This window comes from Ctenopharyngodon idella, chromosome 16, assembly GCF_019924925.1.
Source record: "Ctenopharyngodon idella isolate HZGC_01 chromosome 16, HZGC01, whole genome shotgun sequence".
NCBI lineage: Eukaryota > Metazoa > Chordata > Actinopteri > Cypriniformes > Xenocyprididae > Ctenopharyngodon > Ctenopharyngodon idella.
In genome coordinates this window covers 25,689,451-25,710,505 of record NC_067235.1, presented here as the reverse complement: position 1 = coordinate 25,710,505, position 21,055 = coordinate 25,689,451, and the positions used below count along the sequence as shown (strand labels likewise).

The 21,055-nt window shown below is 36.2% G+C and overlaps 1 protein-coding gene across 1 annotated transcript in view; it reads left to right on the top strand.

Annotated features, from left to right (window-relative positions):
- The first annotated feature begins 398 nt into the window (after positions 1 to 398).
- The window catches only part of spaca6 (sperm acrosome associated 6), a 45,142-nt gene continuing 24,485 nt past the window's right edge, over positions 399 to 21,055 (top strand). The window contains exons 1-3 of the mRNA XM_051865910.1: positions 399 to 931; positions 2,064 to 2,983; positions 16,443 to 16,547. The gene's annotated coding sequence lies outside the window, so the exon portion shown is untranslated. The remainder of the gene's footprint in view (positions 932 to 2,063; positions 2,984 to 16,442; positions 16,548 to 21,055) is intronic.

Genomic DNA, 21,055 nt, shown 5'->3' with positions numbered 1-21,055 from the left:
GTGTATTTACAAGTAGCGAGGGGCTTCATTCACCAACTGACATGGCAGCCACTGATCACCATGCATTTCATTGTGGAAAAAAGCAGAATTCTCTCAAAATGATTTTGAGTCTTGTTCAATTTGCTTAATTAAAAATAGATAATGCAACACCATTATTGAATGATAATTTGTGTGCAATCCACTTATATTTGTTGAATGGAATCTGTGAACTCTGCAAGTATAGAAACTTTGTAGTTCCCAGCATGCTTTGCATGGGACCGGATTAGAAGATGGTATGTTAAAATTAAGTGTTGTTTAAGTAAGGAATAATTCACAACGGGCAGTTGAATTAATGCACATCCAAGATGCTAATGAGACGTTACACCTCGGGTGTGCATTATTTTTAAATAATTCAATGGGGAAGAGTCACTTATTCCGCTTATATGGTTACCACACCTCAAAACATTGTTCAGATGATGTATTTGTCATTTGTCAGGTTTTTGTCCTTAAAACGCTCTCTTGTAGGACTAATTTCTTATGCATCTAATCCCAAGCCTACCTATAGTTTACTATATTTATTTGCTTGGTCAGTGTCGTTGTGAGTTGTGGATATGGAACTGTAATGCGGTGAAAAGACCTGACTGGAACTACTACTTTAGCCATGCGTTTCAAGAGTTTGATTGACAGGCGATTTAACCAATCATAACGCCGAATCCGCCATTTTGTCCGACAAAGCAGTCAGGTGAGTAAGCAGATTAATGTAGGTGGACATGAACTTGAAAAATGGTGTGTACTGACGTCTTTCCGCGATTGAAACAACATTCCTTATGATGTTCATTCATGTTTATTTGATGCTATAAATGAACTCGTAGGAAGAGATGATCGGTTCACGAGCCGCTTGAACTGAGGCGCTACAGCGATCTGTCACTACACATTAAAGAGCCACAAAACGGTATTTATTGTTTAAATTTCTATAAAAAATGACAAAATTTGAAATTTGAGACTTTGTTTCATATCAAAAGTAACCTGCTCTGTCTAGTAACGCGTTGTCAGTGTCCTCTTTGCTCCGCGATGTATTTTTCACTGCGCGAGATCATGATGTGTGGCGAGAGATCGGCATGGCTTGTCGGACATAGTAACAGTAACTAAAGGGGCGGGTCTTTGCGAATGGTCAATTGCACACCTTTTGACCTTAGAACGTTCGTCAACCAATCAGATTCAAGCATTCAGCATAATGCAGCGTAATGTAGCATAATGTTTTTATACACGATGAGATAAGATGAAATTTGTTTATGTTTACTTTTCTGTTATATTTGAATTTGGAAATTTTTCTGTTATGTTGGAGTTTGGGGGTTACCATTGTGGTGAAGAGTGGAGCTTGAATGACTTTTAGGCTGTTTTGACACTGGACACAGTAAAAACGTCATATTGATTTAAAAATATTGAAATTGTCATCTGACTGAGAGGTAAGTGTAAGAGATTCAATCGAGTAACTTTGACATGATTTGGTGGTTTTTAGTTAGTTTTTTTACTATCGTTACGCAGGGTAATTCAGTTGGTAAGAAACCCCATTTCCATCTTGTTTACATATTTACAACAACCGTGAAGTTGATGACGACCGAATTCGCAAATGATTTGATTGTTGACTTTCGCCGTACATTGTTTTTTTCAGTTTTGAGCCACTGTCACAGACTCGCAGCGTTTTCAAGACGTTGCGTTAAAACTATTCAATCCGTTTTGGTACGCCAGACCACTGTGAACCACTCTTATTACACACGAGAATGTGTTTCTTAAATCTGAAGGGGCACAAAACAAAGAGGATAGCTATAATATGTTGAAGATTGGGGCAGGTACTTTTTACTCCAGTACGTTAAATGTTTCTCATACTTTATGTAGGCACATAGGCTATAATATAACTGTAATTTTAAAGTTATTTTGAACCATAAGCGGGTCATGTTCTCACGTAATATGGGGTAATATGTCAGGATATCGTTCCTGCTGTCCTGCACCTCGCTGCTCTGCATATCAATGTTTACTTTCCCTTTCTTGTCCCCCAGACTCAGTTCACTGTGTTTCTCCTGCAGGAGGTTCTCAGGCAGGGAGAGGCCAGGATGGGGTTGCAGCTTGCAGACCAGGGAGAGAGTTTCAAGTTCAAGTGCAAGATTACATGTTCCTGACCAAGTGGAAGAGCTGAGAAAAAATGTGCGGTAACTAAGCCAAGAGGAGTCATCTGTATGCTGCTGTATCCTTAACAGCACATTGATTCTGAATGAGAGAAAAAGTGAACAAGAGAAGACGGAGAAAAATCCACCCCTTTGCTTCCTCTTCACTGCTACTCTCCTCCTCTTTCCCTCCCACTAAGATATTCTGTCTGAAGCCACCCCCCTTTCTCTCTCGCTCCATCTCGATCTGCCCTGTATTCCTATCCTTCACTCTCTCCTACACATGCACATACTATTAAACACCACTTTTCTTCTTTTGCCTAGCTTGTCTCTCATCAGGTCGTCTTTTAACGCACCGCTTTAAGAGCCTCTAGTATTTGTGTTTCTCCCAGTGGTTGGAGAAACCGGCTCAATGCGGCTCGCTATCTCTCTCAGCTGTGTCTCACACACTGGGATAGCCTGTTTCTCATTGAGAGGCCCTTTTTTTTTTTACTTGTAACACACGAGTCTTGCTCTCTTTACGGTGCAGGTTTCCCTCCCCCTTCCCTCTTCTCTACACTTATCCGTAAAGAAAGGAAGGAAGCGGAAGAGAGTGGTGTCTGTGAGGAGGAATGATGAAAAGGCAGAGAGAGAGAGAGAGAGAGAGAGAGAGAGAGTGAAGAAAGGAGGGGGTAAAAGAAGAGAGCAGGACTGAGGAGAGTGGACTGGCAGAAACGTGAAATACGAGAGGGAGAAGAGTAAAGTAGGAGAGGAACCCGTAAGAGGAGAAACGAGGGATGGCTGACCTGGAAGTGGGCAAAATCGGGGGAAAGGAAGCCACCGTTCCTTTCCAACACTTGCTGGTATTTTGCTTTTCACTTTGCTTTTGTTTTGACCATTTCTTGCATTAATTTTTCATCTGTCTTAGTCTGGTTTTCATGCTAATATGTTCCAATCTCTTTCCCGGGTGTTTTGTTAGCTTATAACTGCGCTTTCTGCTTCTTTATGTGCAAAATTAACCATGCATTTGGTGACTTTAAGTACTTTTCCTTCCTCTTCCATCACATTTTCATCCCTGCAGCAGTCATGTTCGCTCTGTTTTCTTGTGCGACACATATTGCTTGTGCATTTCTGTTCGAGACTTTGTTGTTAACATCATAGACTAATATTCATGACTCCTCCAAAAGGCTAAAATGAGGCCCGGTCAAGTTGATCGCATAAAAGGTTTAGTACTCACGGTTTGCATCAGTTAAATTAGTTCTGCACTGATGCACTTGTAGAGAGTGCGATCTTTATACAAAGTCAATCCTGGCCTCCTCGGCTTGTGGCACTTTTGTTTCATCTGAATCGGTTTGAAATGTAACGTAGTCCCTTTATTGGGGTGTCCCCTCTTCTCTCTCCGTACCATGCTCCTCCCATCACCCCTCATCCCCGCTGTCTGTCTTCCTCCGTCTGCGCCCTTGTGAAAAGGTTTACCGCTTGTTTTAATACAACAATGAACAGTTTCTCTCTTTCTTTGTATATCCTCCCTCAAAAAACGATTTTTTTTCTTCTCTTATGATTTGGTAACAGTGTGCTATCCCATTCTCTGTCTCTCCAATGTATTTTATATCTCATATCTGACTGCATACCTGTCTCCACGGTGATTATCCTCTACTGCCCTTAACCTCATGGTTCCTGCTAACCTGTCGACATATAAAAGCGTAATGGCAGTTTAGCAGTCAAAAACAGCACTAAAATGATGTTTGCTTTCAACATAAATCTATGAAGATGAATTTAAGAGCTTTTGTGTTTTGGCACATTTATTTTTAGTTCCCTGTCCAGCCACTTTTTTGTTTTATGTTCTTTAAAATGGTGTACTAGTACTATGAGATTTTCATGAACTTTTTACTCATTTAATCGCAAATGTGCATTCCTTTAGGTGACAATTCGGTTTAGTGTTAAAGGAGCGTTGATGTAGAAAATAATGGGAAAGATGCTTGAAAAGGATCTATTTACACTTTATTCCTCAGTCCGTGCCAGAAATTCATGCAAGAAATGGGAAAATGTAAAAAAAAAAAATTCTAAGCAAACGGATAAATCCAAAGGGGTAGTTCTCAATTAGGGGTTCGGGGCCCATAGGGGGCCTCAGCAGGAATCCTTGTTTTAAAAGTGTGATTTCTAGACCTGGAAAAATGTAAATGAGTAAAATCTTGTAACGTCATGGGCAATTTTTTATTGAATATGCATTTTTTCTATTTATGCTAAGCTCTAAAATATTTTAAAAAATCCTTGTCCTTAATCCTTTCCAGTAAATCATGAACAACTGAAAAACAACTGGCCTTTGAAAACTGTTGAGTAAAAAATGTTAAGAACCACTGGTCTAATGTCTGTCAGTTATGTACAGCACCATACAGAGAGTAAGCTAGGCACCAGAAAGGGGGAAAATTGAGTTTTGGGCTTATTTGGTCGACTGTCTGTTTTAAGTTATAGTTTCATATAGAACATGGATTATATTTGATCATCCCTGATTCACTCAAGTTTTCATGGTCTGAGTTAAGCAAACCTCAAAGGAATGGCTGTTCCAGTTGCATTTATGTTTGTGTATTATATATATAAAATACATTCAGTAAGCTTATTAAGAGTTATTATAAGAAAGCAGCACTGGCTGACATACTAAATATGCTTTTTGTTTATTTTTTTGGTCGTTTACCAAAACAGTATACTGTAGCATATTTTATTTCTTTATTATTTTTTTGTGTTTCTTAATCTCTATTCCATCTCTGTTTTCCTTGATTTCCTTGAATTTTGGTTCTCAACTGCAATGGCATTCTTCATTGGCCCCCAAGTGCATTTATATACTACCACATCAGTTTCAGTACATCAAATAAATCACCTCGAGCCTCCAGTCTTGAATACTACTACCAGTACAAAACAGTATAATGGCCATTGACTCTCCATATGTTCAAGTGTCTCAGATTGCTTGAGCCCTCCCTTACTGAAGTGCTCAGGAAATCAATAGGTTTGACATCAGCGCTGCCTCCTCTCTTACAATTTCTCGCTGTGGAATAAAATATGGAAAATTCATTTTGCTGTGAATACAAAAAACACAAACATAGTGGACCTCCACTGATAATTTTTTCAGGACTGATATATTGCCATATGCATTTGTTATTGTGAAGAAAAAACTTTTCCTATGGGTTCTATATAAAGATATCATGTGTACTAAAATGGAACAGAAATTACAATTTGCCTCATTCTTCTGGTATCAAATGTGTCAGTGAACACTTCTAATTGGCCTAGATTGTAGTTGTTATATTGTGTACACATTTTAGGTAACCTTAGTGACTAATGTCTAAATAGCTCTTTCATCAAATCTCAGCCCACTTCACCATCCAAATTAGGCTGAATTTAGACATTTGTTGGAAAGCTGATGCTTTTATAAAATGACAGGTGGATGTGCAGTAAGTTCAGCAAAAATGTATCATAAGATTTTTTGGTACATTTCTGAAAAATGATCCGGTCTAAAGTTCAGATGTATTAAAGAGAGTCTGGCAAGCAAACATTTCTATCTTCTTTAAACAGCTTGTACTCTTGCATGAAAAAAGTATTCAATGCTACTGCTCTTATTGAGTGCCTAATTAATTTGATTCCTGAGATGTTGATCATAACTGCAAACCTAATGCAGTATAATTTTTTAGTTTAGTGTTTCATTTACTTAATTTCGTCTGTAATGTAGTCCTAAATTTTAATGACTAGGTTACCATAAAAATAAAAATTCTGTCATCATTGTCTCACCCAGCATATTGATCAGTGTTATTGTTAAGTAAAAGTAAAACTAAAACTATTAAAAATTATTTTTTGTAATTGAAATAAAGCTAATAAAATAAATATAAGATGATTATTATATGAAAAACGTTTTTATATGAAAACTAACTGAAATAAATCAATATCAGTTGAAGCACTAAAATGTATTAAAACTACAAATGAAAGAAAATTAAAATATAATACTGTAATAAATTTATAATTTAATAAAAATGACAAAAGCATATATCAAAATTACTAAAACTTAAACTGCAATCACAATGAAGATTGAAAAATTGAAAAGCTAATTTAAAATATTATTGAATACTATAACAGAATAGAAATAATACTAAAGTAACACTGACGTCATTCCAATCTATGACTTTCTTTCTTGAAGAACGTTTTAGCTATTTTTGCTCACACAATTAAAGTCATTGGGTCTAAAACAAAACACTGGACCCCACTGACTTCCCTTGTGTGGCCAAAAGGACACTAAGAGTAAGACATTTTTCGAGATATTTTATTTTGTGTTACACAGAAGAAAGAAGTCGTACAAGTTTGGAATGACATAAGGTAAATGATGAAAGGAATTTAAATTTTTTTTAGAGAACTATCCCTTTAATAATAATATTCATTTAAATTCAGAGGCAGTATTTCCTGTGGAGCTGTAGTGGAGGTGATGTTTTTTTGGTGATAATCTGCACCTGCATAGTAAAATGTGCTGACAGTATGGGGCTAATTAACAGTTGCCTGACTGCTGTAGTACTGTGTGTTTACCTGGAGTGCTGACTTACGAATTGCTGGAGAAGAAATGGTACCATTGCTATTGTGTGTTCAGTGTGTGTGCGCTATGCTGGTTTACACAAGGTGACATAGAAGTGTTAGTATGCATGACCAAGTGACAGTTATATTATGTCTTGACTGTATAATTGCACGTGTGTGTAAAGCGATCATGTGTGTGGGTGCGTACAGTGGTCGCGTGGGGGTTAATATCTGCAGTCCAGAGGAATGTGTTTCGGGTCAGCAATGAGAATTCCTCAGTTCTGCATTAGTAGGTCACAGTGCTGCTGCTTGTCTCAGCAAACTCCCTCACTGGCAATATTCTCTCTTGTTTTCTCACCTTCTTCACTTCCCTTCTTTTCCTTCTGCAAGGTCTCATTTTCATTTTTCAACCTTCACTTTTCCGACATGAAATTGTTACGCATCCTCTCATTCTTTCTTTGTTTCCCCTCTCTCCTGCTAAGACGACTGAGGTGTAGGGGGTTGGGTGAAAATGAGGAAAGGCTGTATGTGTGTGTTTGTGTTATATAAATGTAGCCACGTGCACTGTTCACTCTTGCCGTCTGGTGCTTGTGTTTGTGTAGGATTTATGTTGAAGATCTTTCTTATTACCAGATGCTGCCCATTTCACTCACCTCTGATAAAGTAAAGAGGGAATACCTACATTACCGTTTAAGGTCAAAGATTTTTTTAAAGATTCTTTTATTCAGCAAGGATGCTTTAAATTGACCAAAAGTGTCCATAAATACATTTATAAATGCTGCTCCTTTAACTTTCTATTCGTCAAAGAATGCTGAAAAATGTATCCTGGTTTCAATGAAAATAGTAAGCGGCACAACTGTTTTCAACATTGATAATAATAAGAAATGTTCAGCATATTAGAATGATTTCTGAAGGATCATGTGACACTGAAGACTGGAATAATGGTGCTGAAAATTCAGCTTTGCATCACAGGAATAAATTACATTTTAAAATATATTCAAATAGAAAACAGTTATTTTAAATTGTAATAATATTTCATAATATTACCGTTTTACCGTATTTTACTATATTTTTGATCATATACATGCAGCTTTTATAAGAGACTTGTTTCTAAGACATTAAAAATCTTACCGACCCCAAACTTTTGAACGGTAGTGGATCATGTGCTCTGCTCATTTAAAAGTATCTAGCACCCAAAAATTTAAAATTTACTCACTCGTCCTCATTGTTTTTCAAAACTTTATGGCTGGCTTTTTTGAAGTAAACTATTCTTTTTTTTTTATTTCTTTATCTACTAAATATTCATAAATTTAAGTGAAATATAGGGAAACATAACCCAGGTGGCAACGACATATGCCACGCATAACATGTGCACTCATTAACCCTCACAGGTAACCACATGCACTGATTCACAAGCGTGCAGATATGCAAACTGGGGTATTATGTACACATTCACCAGCGAAAGCAGGCCGATATTTGGTTTTAACTTTAGAAATTCAGTTGAACATATGGCCTGCAGCTTCAGGGTGGACCCACTTTTCAATTGCACCTTTTGTTCCTGTGTCCTCAGTGCTCTTTTATTTGTGTTGTATATCCCTGTCTTTCTTGTGGAGATACCTTTCTCTTTCTTGCCTTTCTCTCTCCCATCTGTGTCTGCTCCTTGTTCATATCTGCATCCCTATCTCCTGCCTGTCTCTGCTATCTTATCCACTAATCCTACACTGTCCAGGCTGTTATCCTGCTCTTATTTGTTGGTGTGTGCTTCCAGAAAATTGTATTTATGTCACACTCTGTCCCCAAAGCTCAATATCTGTCTTTATGCCCTTCTGGGAATCAGGGAAAAGAGAAGCAGAGTCTCAAAGGATTTGAAAGATATTTTAGTTATTTTCCTGATTCAAAAGAAAAAAAAAAAAATTAAATGAGAAAGTGGGTTTATTTTCAAATCTGAATTAATGGTTATAATTAGATTTGGCTTATCAACTACATTATTAGTCTTGCGTTTATTGTTGCAATATTAAAATCTAGGACTCAAGCTTTGAGCTTCATTACATGAGAAGACAATCTTAGCAGTTGCCTAAATGGTTTTAAAATTCATTAAACTATGGAGATTTATGCTGTTTCCTTTTTAGAGAACTTTGAACTTACAGCTTAGACCTTTAGTCCAAGACATTCTTGTAAAACCAAGTTTTATTAGGCTTTCATAATGGTTAAGTTAGACTGTAATCATTTGTGTCTTTCGTCTTGGGGTTATTAAACATTTTTGTTTGCTGTTAACAGCAAATCGAATGCATGAAAGTTTTGCTTTAATTTTAAAAAGATGTTAAATAAATAAAATAAGAGTGTCTCAAAGTATTTTTCTTATTTCACACTACTGTTCAAATTTTTGGGATTGAATTTAAAAAATACAGTAAAACAGTAACATTTTGGAATATTATTATTAATATCTATCATATACTGTATATATTTCTATTTTAACATATTTTAAAATGCATTTTTTTCCCAGCGATGACAAAGCTGAATTTTCAGCATAAGTACTCACATCTCACATTCACAATCACTCACACTTACATTCTGAAGGATGTCACATGATCCTACAGAAATCATGATGATTTGGTGCGCAAGAGAAACAATTTTGAAAACAGTTGTGCTGCTTAATATTTTGCTGAAAACCTTGATGCATTTTTGTCAGGATTCTTTGATGAATAGAAAGTTCAAATGAACAGCATTTTTTTTTTAAATTGATTTTTTTTTTTTAAATGTAAAAGTATTTACTGCTCCTTTTTGAGCAATTTAAAGTGTCCTTGCTGAATAAAATATGTATTTCTTTTTAAAAAAATCTTTGGAAGAACCTTTGAGGGACAGTAATGGGAGTGTTTGCATTTGCCTTTTTATGCAGGAATAGATGAGGAAAATGACTGTATTTTTGACAGGTCCTGTGGCAATGAAAGTGATGAGATGGTTGGTTAAAAAGCAGCTTTGGCTTTTGGGTGCATGCAGTGTAGAGGAACTACACTTTAAGATGAAAGCCGTAACCATGGTTCCCCTCCTCAAGATGTTTACTTAGAGCAAAGAAAGGTCAGGAAACGGATCAAGCACAAACACTTGTGCATTGTTCAAGTTCAAGGTGAAGTTTAATAGAAAACATGGTAGAGTAAAAATTCTATAAAACGAGTAGATTTGCACTATAGTATGATGTATTCAGTTTCACTGTTTGGTTTGGTCACAGTGAGAGCATGTTTGGCTCTTAAATTATTTTTGATAGCACTTCAGCAGTAGTATTTCCTAATTAATATGATGAAAGCTTCTCAAATGCTCTCAATTTGTGTGCATTAATGACTTGAATACTGGAAAAAGAGTCACTCTGTGAACTTGTTTGTTGGCTTTTCACCAAGCTGTAGATTTCAGCCTGACCTGATTTTCTGCCAGTGGATTTGAATGGTTATGCAAACTTAACCGGTTAAAGTTGACATGATAGATGTTTATCGAGTACAGAGAACAAAAGCAGTAGCGAAGTAATGAAGGAGTCACAGATTATCTGGATGCACGAATGATCATACAGAATCACCTTCTGGTGAGGGAGGTTATTTGTTCAATTCAGTTCACCTTTATTTGTATAGCGCCTTTCACAATACATAGCGTTTCAAACCAGTTTTACAGAAAAATGCATGTTTTTACATTACAATTTAGAGTAATCTGTTATCAGAGGTGACTGTGTCAAAGTAATGTCCATATGTCAAAAATGTACAGTTCTAAGATAATAAAAATCATGCAGTTAGTTAATATCATGTATTCATATTACATATTAGCTCAGAAACAATGATCTCATTAAATCAATTATTACAATTTGTGATCATAATGATTACAATATATAGAAAATTTGGCAGTGGTGCATGTTGATTCAGAGTTGCCGTCATCTGAAGTCCTTGAAGGGGTTGCCGTCATCTCTTCACAGGTGTTGGGTCATCTGAAATTTTCATAAGAGGCTGGATCCAAACTGGAGCCGGCGTAATCTCTAGGCATCCTGAGGTAGAGACAGAAAAGCAAATAAAAAAATGAGCATAGCTGCTGTTCATAACATTTCAACCAAAAGATTGTGCATTTCATCTGATACAAATGGGGAGTATAGTACAGTATGAGGTGCATTATGTGAATGCTTGGCTATAGAGATGTCTTTAATCTAGATTTAAACTGGGAGAGTGTGTCTGAGCCCCGAACATCATCAGGAAAGCTATTTCAGAGTTTAGGAGCCAAATGCAAAAATGTTCTCCCTCCTTAAGTTGACTTAGATATCTTAGGTACTATCAAAAGTCCAGAGTTTTGTGACCTTAAAAAGCGTGATGGATTGTAGGGCAATAGAAGATCGGTTAAATGCATAGGAGCTGAACCATTTTGGGCCTTATAGGTCAGTAGTGATACTTTTTAATCGATATAGAAGTAATAGGTAACCAGTTTAGAGAAGGTAAAATTGGAGTTATATGATAATATTTTCTTGACCTGGTAAGAACTCTAGCAGCTGCATTTTGGAATAACTTGTTGTGTAGTTTATTTATTGAGGATGCAGGACAACCACCTTGTAATCCATTACAGTAATCTAGAGGTCATGAATACATGAACTTGCTTTCTGCATCAGAATCAGATAACATGTTCCGTAGCTTAGCAATGTTTCTGAGGTGGAAGAAGGCTGTTTTTGTAACATTTGAAATATGATTATCGAAAGACAAGTTGCTGTCTAAAATAACACCCAGGTCTTTAACTGTAGAGGATGAAGTAACAGTACATCATTCAAGATTGTATTCTAAGAGATTCTGTGTACAGGTTTTTGGTCCAGTATGTAATTCCTCAGTCTTATCCAAATTTAATAGAAGAAAATTACTGGTCATCCAATATTTTATGTCTTTAACACACTCTGTCACCTTGGATAATTTAGAGATTTCACCTGGTCAAGATTAAATATATAACTTAGTATCATCGGCATAGCAGTCGAAACTAATTCCATGTATATTGAAAATAACAGAGGGCCTAAAATAGATCCTTGCTGCACTCCATAATTTACTGCATTAACTTGGATGATTCCCGATTAAATAAACAAAATGGTAACGGTCAGATAGGTATGATCTAAACCACCCTAATGTCTGTCCCTGAATACTGGTGTAATTTTGTAATCGATCTAAGAGTACGTCATGATCTATAGTGTCAAACGCAGCACTAAGTTCAAGTAAAATTAGTATTAAGATGCATCCTTGGTCAGAAGCTAGAAGTAAGTGATTTGTAATTTGTAATGAGCACAGTGTCTGTGATATGATAGGGCCTGAATCCTGACTGGATTGAATCCTTTTTTTTTTTTTTTTTTGTGCTCAGCTGTGCTCCGTCTGCCCTCTCAGACAACGTTCAAGGTCACAGCCTGAAGGTCAGATGTCAAAGCCAGGGAAATGTGACACGTCCCTTCCCCCAACTCTTGACCAACGACCTCCTGTGTTGTGTCTGGTAGGTTGATATGTGTCTGTATTTAACACCCCATGGGATGCCCATTATCATGTGCTGTTAACACACAGTCAGACTCTTCATCCTGTGTGAAAAACCATTTAGACGCCTTCCAAAATATCACATAAAAATAACATTATTTGGGAATATTTTTTATATTTTACTTGTATATTTATATTTGTCTTTTTTTTTTTTTAACCTAAAAATTAAATATATACACTACAATGCAAAAGTTTGTGACAAAAGTTTTTTTAGTTATTACTTTTATTCAGCAAGGACGCATTAAATTTATCAAATTCACAGTAAAGACATTTATATTACAAAAAATTTCAAATAAATGCTGTTCTTTTTTCATTTTCATCAAAGAATCCTGAAAAATAACATAGAGTACAAATATATATATACAAATACAGTATACTGTATATTATTTACTATGTGTATGCATAATTTTTCTGAGGGCATCCTTAAAGGTTTTATCAGATTTAGCAAACTGCAGACAAATTTGTACCCAACGTATAGCAAAGTAAACACACACACACACGCACACATTCACATAAATTCGGTTCTGACTCACCCCTTTAACAGAAAGTCAATAACAGCACAGGAATGATTAATCAGTGGCTCCATTGTCCAATTCCAACAATTCCCCCTCCTCTCTCACACACTCATGGGCCCCTCTCATGGCATAGTATTGATCTGAATGCATTTGCCTTCCATTTATCCACTGAACACAAAGAACTGTGAACTCACCCGGTACTGTGCCCAAATCCATCTAGGGAGGGATCACTTGCTTGCCATAGACATGCATAAATAGGTTTAGGGTAAGCGTTAGTCAATGGAAATGTACTCTGCAGCAGCTTTAGCCTGTTTTTCTTTTTTCCTGCTTTTGTCCCCTGAATTAATTGACAACATCTCGCATACTGTTAGTCATGTGTTATGAGGTCACATTATTTGGCAGCGTGATACAAAATTACATATTGCTGCACACCAGCAGAGAAGCATAAATTAGATAATAAAAGTCAATATTCAAGCATAAGACATTAACATTCAGGAAATGGGAAAGCTGTATATCATGCAGTGCTGAGTGTGAGAGAAAAAAAATTAATTAAATGATGCAATTGGTTGCCTTAGTTAAAGGAGCCACATGCACAATATTTTGATGCTGGAAAAATGCCATTAACATCAAACAAACTAAAAATTTGACAGTTTTACACAAAGTGAAATGAGCAGATATTATTTTCGGAAATCTGTACATTGTGACGAATATACTTTTTTATGTATAATGGTTATGTATATGATGTCATATTTGCCATTTATGATTTTTAAATATTATATTTACTATATTTATTTATTTTGTTTATTTAAAGTCTTCATTCTCTTTACTCTTAATGCTTAAAAAAATGCTTGTCAATCATAACATTTTTGGCATTTGTGTGTTTCTGTTTGCCTATGTGTTCCTATCTGAAAACCAGCAGAGGGATTTGAGAATAATTTGACGGACAGCCTGTTCAAAGCCCTCCCTGCCTACCCTATCATTCTGGTTGCTGAGAGTCAGGTTGCCATGACACCAGACTGTTTTGTCTGCCCTTTGACCCCTTTAAGAGGTGCTTTGGTCAATCAGGCATTACCCACAAGGGGCCAACCAAAGGGGGAAAGATGGAGCGACATTTCCTCTCTAAAAATGAGGTACAAAAGATTCTATACATCCGTTGTATGCAGGGGTACCGGCACCGTTATGGGGAGGCACAGGCGCACACACACAAACAAAAGGCACAGATGAATGTATCCGTGGCACAGTTCTGCCTTGGAAAAAAAATGAAAGGATCTATGAGGTCCCTTGTGTATACGGGGCTTGTGCTCGTGATAAGAGCAGCTACCAGCAGATTTTCAGACGAATGCTTAGTGGAAAGATGGGAATTAGACAATTTGATTATCAGAATGGTCGCTTAAAAATGGTCTTTTAGAGAAAATGAAAGCGCTTTATTTTATTTTAATGATGTTAATTGATTACAATATAATTGGATAAAAAATATAATTCATTAAATTGAATAAAAAATAATTTTAAAAATATGCTATACCATTAAAAAATTTGAAATTTTTGATGTATTTTAAAATGCAGTTAATTCCAGTGATGGCAAAGCTGAATTTTCAGCATCATTACTCCAGTCTTCAGTGTCACATGATCCTTCAGAAATTGTTCTAATATGCTGATTTGCTGCTCAAGAAACATTTCTTATCAATGTTGAAAACAGTTGTGCTGCTTAATATTTTTGTGGCAGTATTGATACTTTTTTCCCCCAAATTTTTTGATGAATTGAAAGTTCAAAATAACAGGATTTATTATTGGAAATATAAATCTTTTGTAACATTATAAATGTCTCAACTGTCACATTTGATCAATTAAATGCATCTTTTTCTAAATTAAAGTATTGAAACATTCAAATGGTAATCTATTTTAAGAATAAGAGTGTATAAACATTATATATGCTGAATTATTAATTGTTTTCAAATGCATATCAGTATTTGTTAAGTAAAGGCTGCAAATGAAGATAATTCAAAGACACTGAATTATTGTGGCAGATGAGGAAAGCATTGATGGATGGATATTATTTCTGGTTTAGAAGTCAATTGTATTTTTTAGAAGATTTCAGTTTTGGTAAAGATTTATAAACATAACTGAGAAAAACAGGATAATATTCCACCAATCAAAAGGCAGAAAAAGTTATTACAGACCATCTTGTCTCAGTGGTTAATTTTGACAGTGTTACTGCGATCTGCTGTCTGATCTCTAAAGATACCACCAAACCTATTAACATAATCATATAAATATGCATATAGAAGGACCACTTTGGCAATCATGGATAGTAAAAGGACTATCAAGCATAATATAAGTCCTATTTACACTTGACTCTATTGAACTAAGGCCTGACAAGCCTTTGAAATTAATCCTCTCTAGCCAGAACTGCAGCATGCTTCCTCCTCTCCTCTGAGAATTGTTGTGACTCGCTGTGAGTCCTCGTCAGGACTGATAAGATTAGCGTGGGTTCTGTTCTCACCCTAGGACACAAAGTATGTGGAACAGAATAACAGCTCATGGGAATTTATGTTGCTCTGTTTAATGGTGTTAGATACGTTATGCTTCAGACTATGAAATTGGCCTGGAACAGAGAATTTGTTTGGTTTTTTTCTCCCTGATAGCCGCATAAATGAAGATAATGGGTGATGAAAATGAACTTACTTTGATATCTGACGGCTCCTTTCATTTCAGTTTTATTTCCATCGTGAGCGTTGACCTGTATGTGACCTGTTTAATACGCTGTGTGCAGATAAGATTACTGCCAGGCAGAAAGGTGCATTTTTTTCTCATGCAGATGAACACAGAAGCCTGTCAAAACAGACATAAAATATGAATACATACCAGAGATCAGAGGCTGGAGTTTGTCTATATTTAAACACTTATGTGCATTCTTGGCCTGATGTCACAATTATCTGGGTAAGATGATGCGTCAGGGGAAAACCCTGGGAGTCTGGATAAAAATGAGAACACATGCATACAAGCAAAATGCAGAAAATAACTTCAAGCTGATTTTGTTGCATAAGAATTATTAATTAAATCATCATCCCAAAATGAATTTGGACGGACAGACCACATTTAAAAATGTACGAATGTCTTTTGAATTTAAAACAAAGTGGGATCGTTTTTAAATTAGACTATTTTCAAGCAAATCATTCCACAAAAAGATTTTAAGATTTTTGTTTAGCTCTATGATTTAAGTATATTTTAATGTGGATTGTGAATTTTCAGCATCATTACTCCAGTCTTCAGTATCACATGATACTTCAGAAATCATGCTAATATGCTGATTTGCTGTTCAAGCAACATTTCTTATTGTTATGAATGTTATGAAACATTTGTGTAAATCATGATACTTTTTTCAGGATTCTTTGATGAATAGAAAGTTCCAAAGAACAGCATTTATTTGAAATAAAAGTCTTTTGTAACATTATAAATGTCTTTATTGTCACTTTTGACCAATTTAATGCTTCCTTACTGAATAAAAGTATTAATTTCTTTAAAAAAAAATCTTACTGACCCCATGCTTTTGAACGGTTGTGTAGTTCTGAGAAAAAAGTTAATGCCAATTGGTTTGTTATTTTGAAATCTAATGCAGCATTCATACATTTTTGAGTTTGTGTCCAAAAGTGTCCAAATAGTTTCTGTGGCCACTGTATGTACAATGCTTTTAATTTGTGTATTGTTATATCTTTGGAACCCTCATTCTTTTGTCTTTTCAGAAGCTGGGACGCATCACCTGAGATCCGCTCTGGTCCTCCTCTGGGACAGGTGTTCACTCCTCATACGACATACAGCTCAAAGGAGACCAGCTGGTCAGTGATCAGGTAACCACACTTTTCTCTCCCACCATCATTCTCTACCCTTTGTTATCTAAACCTACAGCGCTCACACAATCAAGCTGAAACCCACCTTTGAATCGAAACTTTAAACTCTTTGTGGCAGTTCCAAAAACTTTTGTTATTGTTTATTTAGTATCTAAATCTCTATTACTGTTGCATGCTTCTCTGCATATCTTCTTAATGTCTTTCATATTTCTGGCATGGTTTCTAGGTCTCCTTATGAGGCAGCTTTTATCATAGAAATATTTTTTGAACTACCTCACATTCGTGTTTCGCTTCTCGCTCGTTTCTTACATTAACGGGAGAAGCGGCTTCATTTGACGTCAAGTTGCTCTGAATATTTCTGATTGTTCCTGAATATCATTGGCATTCCATTGTGCACTTACAATGCCAGCTGACCTTCAATATTTTGCAGCTGACCAGAGCTGTGTGTGTACCTCTCTGTTTTTTCAGTCCCACCAACATGCCTGGCATACACACTAACCCCTCTGACGTGATTGACAACTCTGCCCTAGCAACCGCTTGGCACGTTGCCGGGCTGCCCAGGGTTGCCAGGGAATGTGTTCCCATAGCAACACGTTTAACCACTTTATTTGCCACCTTGAAATGTAGCGAAGGTTTTGCAAAGAGGCAGAAAGGGATTACTGCTGAAATTTGCCCAGGAAGAAAATGTGTGGAAAGGTGATATGATTTTTGAGAATTGTATTTAATTTTATATTTATTTTTAAAGTTTTTGAGGAGCTCTGCTGCTAGTGCTAAATGCAGGATTTTTTTTGTTGTTTTTGTAAGACTAAGCAGATTTAACTAAATCTAATTTTGCCTTTATGGTGGAGAAAGAACCCATTACTGGCTTACATTAGTCAAACAGTGCATGAAGGAGTATAAAAACATCCATTTAAAATCACAGAGATCAATATTATACATCCCTGTTCATATCATGGCTTATCATTCAGTTGATTAAGTTTAAGGTGCACACATGTGTTCACACATATGCATTTCAACCCACTCCTTGAGTCACACAGTTAGACTTCAGAGAACACAAATGTGTTCAGGATTATTGTATCCAGTTTTATATGGAAATTGTCCGTAAAGGTTCTGAAAAAGGGTGAGTGAGAGTGTAGAGAAGGAAGGAAGAGACGGATGGAAATCAGAAATCAGAAGAGATATGATTTTAAAAAATCCAGACTGGAAGAGGGGGTGTTATTAAAGCAGGAACGCATCTTGAAAGGATGATGCTGTGACATCAGTGCTGTATTTCTGCATGATTTGATTTTAAAAGAGAACAAGGGGGTGCAGAGGTCAACAGAGGAAGGGAAAATAAAGGGATTGGATAATTGAAGAAAGGCAGGGTTTTAGAATGAGAAGCGGATGAGACTTAGGTGGTCCAAAAGTAGTGTGACAGAAAGAGGGACATTGGGCTGGGGGCGGAAATAGGGAGGGAACTTGATGACATTCATGGTGGTGTTAGAGGAAAGTAAAAAGGGCAAAAGTCTGGAGACGAAAAGGACAGAGGACCAAATAATCTACCTGGCAACACACTAAAGGAGGCCCTAGTATTGCCATGGTAACATGCCACAGGATTGTCACAGGTTTTTGACGTGTCGTTGATCTTTTTCCATTCTTGGGCAAAAAGACAGAATCATAGAGGTACATGTAGGGGTTGCCTGACAAAATGTGTGTTTTTTTTTTTAGTGGAGCTTGTGTAGTTTGACCTTCTCTCTGTGAAACACACACAAAAAAAGATATTTTGAACAATGTTTGTAATCAAATTTTGGCTTCCATTATGTTTCATGGAAGAAAGAAAGTCAAGGTTTGGAACGACATGAGGGTGATGACAGAAAATATGACAGAATTTTTATATTTGAGTGAACTGTCCTCTCTTTAAAATACTTCCTCCTACCCCTCCTAGCTTGACAAAGCAAAATTTGCTCAAACAATGGTGTGAGTCTGAGGCGGGACTATCTGTTTATTAGCCAATGGCAGACAGAGAGAGTATTCTGGGATACCCTTTTCTATTTTGTTTGTGATGCTAGTAGCACAGAAATTACACATTTCATCTTTCACATCAATATATAACACAGATATATATTCCCCCCCCCCACTCCCCTGACAAAATTCTTTTTGTGAAATATTAAATATTTTGGTTGAAATGTTTTGCTTTCCTTAAAAACAATCATTAATTACTCACCCTCATGTCGTTCCAAACCTGTAAGACCTTCTTTCGTCTTCGGAACACAAATTAAGATATTTTTGATGAAATCTAAAAATATCATCATAATTTTTGATGAAATTTTGATGAAAAAGGTAGTAAAGACATTGTTAGTCAACGTGACTACAGTGGTTCAACCTTAATGTTAAGAATACTTTTTGTGCGCAAAAACAAAACAAAATTAACCTTATTCAACAATTTCTTCTCTCCCCTGTCATTCTCCTACACTGTTTACATTGCAGAGCTTTCAGGTTCTATGTCAGGTTCTGCGTCAGCTTCACACGCATGCGTCATGCTGCTCACATGAACAGCATCGGCCAATACTGAGCCAGCTTTCTGACGTAGAACCTGGAAGCGCTGCAACGTAAACAGCATAGAAGAATGACAAGGGAGAGAAGAAATTGTTAAATAAAGTCTTTTTTTTTTTTTTTTCCCGCACAAAAAGTATTCTCGTCGCTTCATAAAATCGTTGACTATTTTAATAATATTTTTACTACTTTTCTGGACCTTGAATTTAAAATGAAAACAAAATAATAATAATAAAAAAAGTTTTTATAATAGTATAATAGTATATCAATGGTGCCCATTTGAAAACAATTATTCTTTCTATACTGATTGGTGACACTAGTGGTGCAGAAATGATACATTTCAGCTTTAAACCACACAAACTAACACGTTCACATATAACACAGAGCGAGACCCACACATGCACGGTTATTTCCTAAAATAAAATCATTTCTTGCTCCTTATGAAAGCGCAAATTAATCGAGCTAAACCTGTTTTTTCAACTAGCATCCATATCTGTAACTACACAGAAGGTCTTAAACTCATTAGCGGAACCTATACACTCATTAAGCTAAAACCGCTTTGATGAATTCACACCACTGTAAACAAATGTAGAGAACAAACACAAAGAAGCTAGGCTGTAGACAGAGCGGCTTATGCTAGTGTAGATAAACACATTTGCATTCCTTTGCATGTATGCCATCTGTGAAACGTGTATAGTCGGCATGCAAAGTGATACGGCTTTAACCTATGGCTCTCGTAGGCCTTTGGTGTCTGTGTGTGAAAATGAGAGGTCTCAGAGGAGCGCTACACCACTGCTTTCCTGCTGAATAAGCACTAGCTTCTCTGTTAGCAGACAGACTCCTGCCTCTATATTGCCAGGACTGCAGAATCAGTCTAGACTGATGGAATACAAGCTCACAGCAGTGATTTACACAGCTGTCTTCACATATGTACATGTATACACACACTTTTATGTTTTTAGTGGGGTATTTTAGTGATTTTTGTAGCATTTTGTTGTTATTAAATAAATTTAATAAATGTATTTTTCTTGAACAGTGCATGTGTGAGAGAGAGAAATAAGTGTATGAGGGGTTGATGATGATAAAAGAAAACATATTATCAGGGCAGCATAAATATTTTAGTAGTTGCAGAGAGTGGGTGGTTTCACCAAGGAGGTCAGACTGCGTGCGTACATGTGGATGCATGTGCGTGTGTGTGTGTGTGTGTCGATTCGTGTGTATAATATGTGAAGCCACTAATGAGCAGAGACAATGCAGGAGGCAGGGCTGAGTCGGGTCAGTGCGCAATATCACCAGCAGAGGGCAACAATGCCACAACAATGATTGTAAAGTGCTTTAGATGAGGGTTATGTGCTCATATTGTTTGCTAAATATGCAAGAGAGTTTGTTGATGGTGCTTTTGTTGTTTGTGTTGTCTGCCTGCACATATTTGTATGTGTTGTGTACCTAAACATTATTATTAAAGAATTTTAGGTTAGATGTAAAGTGTGGCCATTATAGTGGTTTTTAATACAATAGCGAACATAAATTAAGAGAAAGACCTAGGAATTCATATAGATTATGGAAAAAAAAAAAAGCCTTTAATAAGTCAAGCTTAAATCATTACATTTTTTTTTTTTGTTCGTTTTTTTTTTAAAACATATTTTAATAACTAAAGGTACACTAAGTAACTTTTTTTTGTTCGAAATTTCATTCAATACATCATCAATCCTACTTCCAAAACATGTTTTTGTCTTACATTGATTCACTACACTCTAAAAAAAAGCTGGATTCTTTTAATCTAAATTTGGATCAAATATGGACATTTAAAAATTTAAAGGGTTAGTTCACCCAAAAATCTATTTTCTGTCATTAATTACTCACCTTCATGTCGTTCCAAACCCTTAAGACCTTTGTTCATCTTCGGAACACAAATTAAGATATTTTTGATGAAATCCGAGAGGTTTCTGGTTTCTGAACCAACAACGTCATTGCAC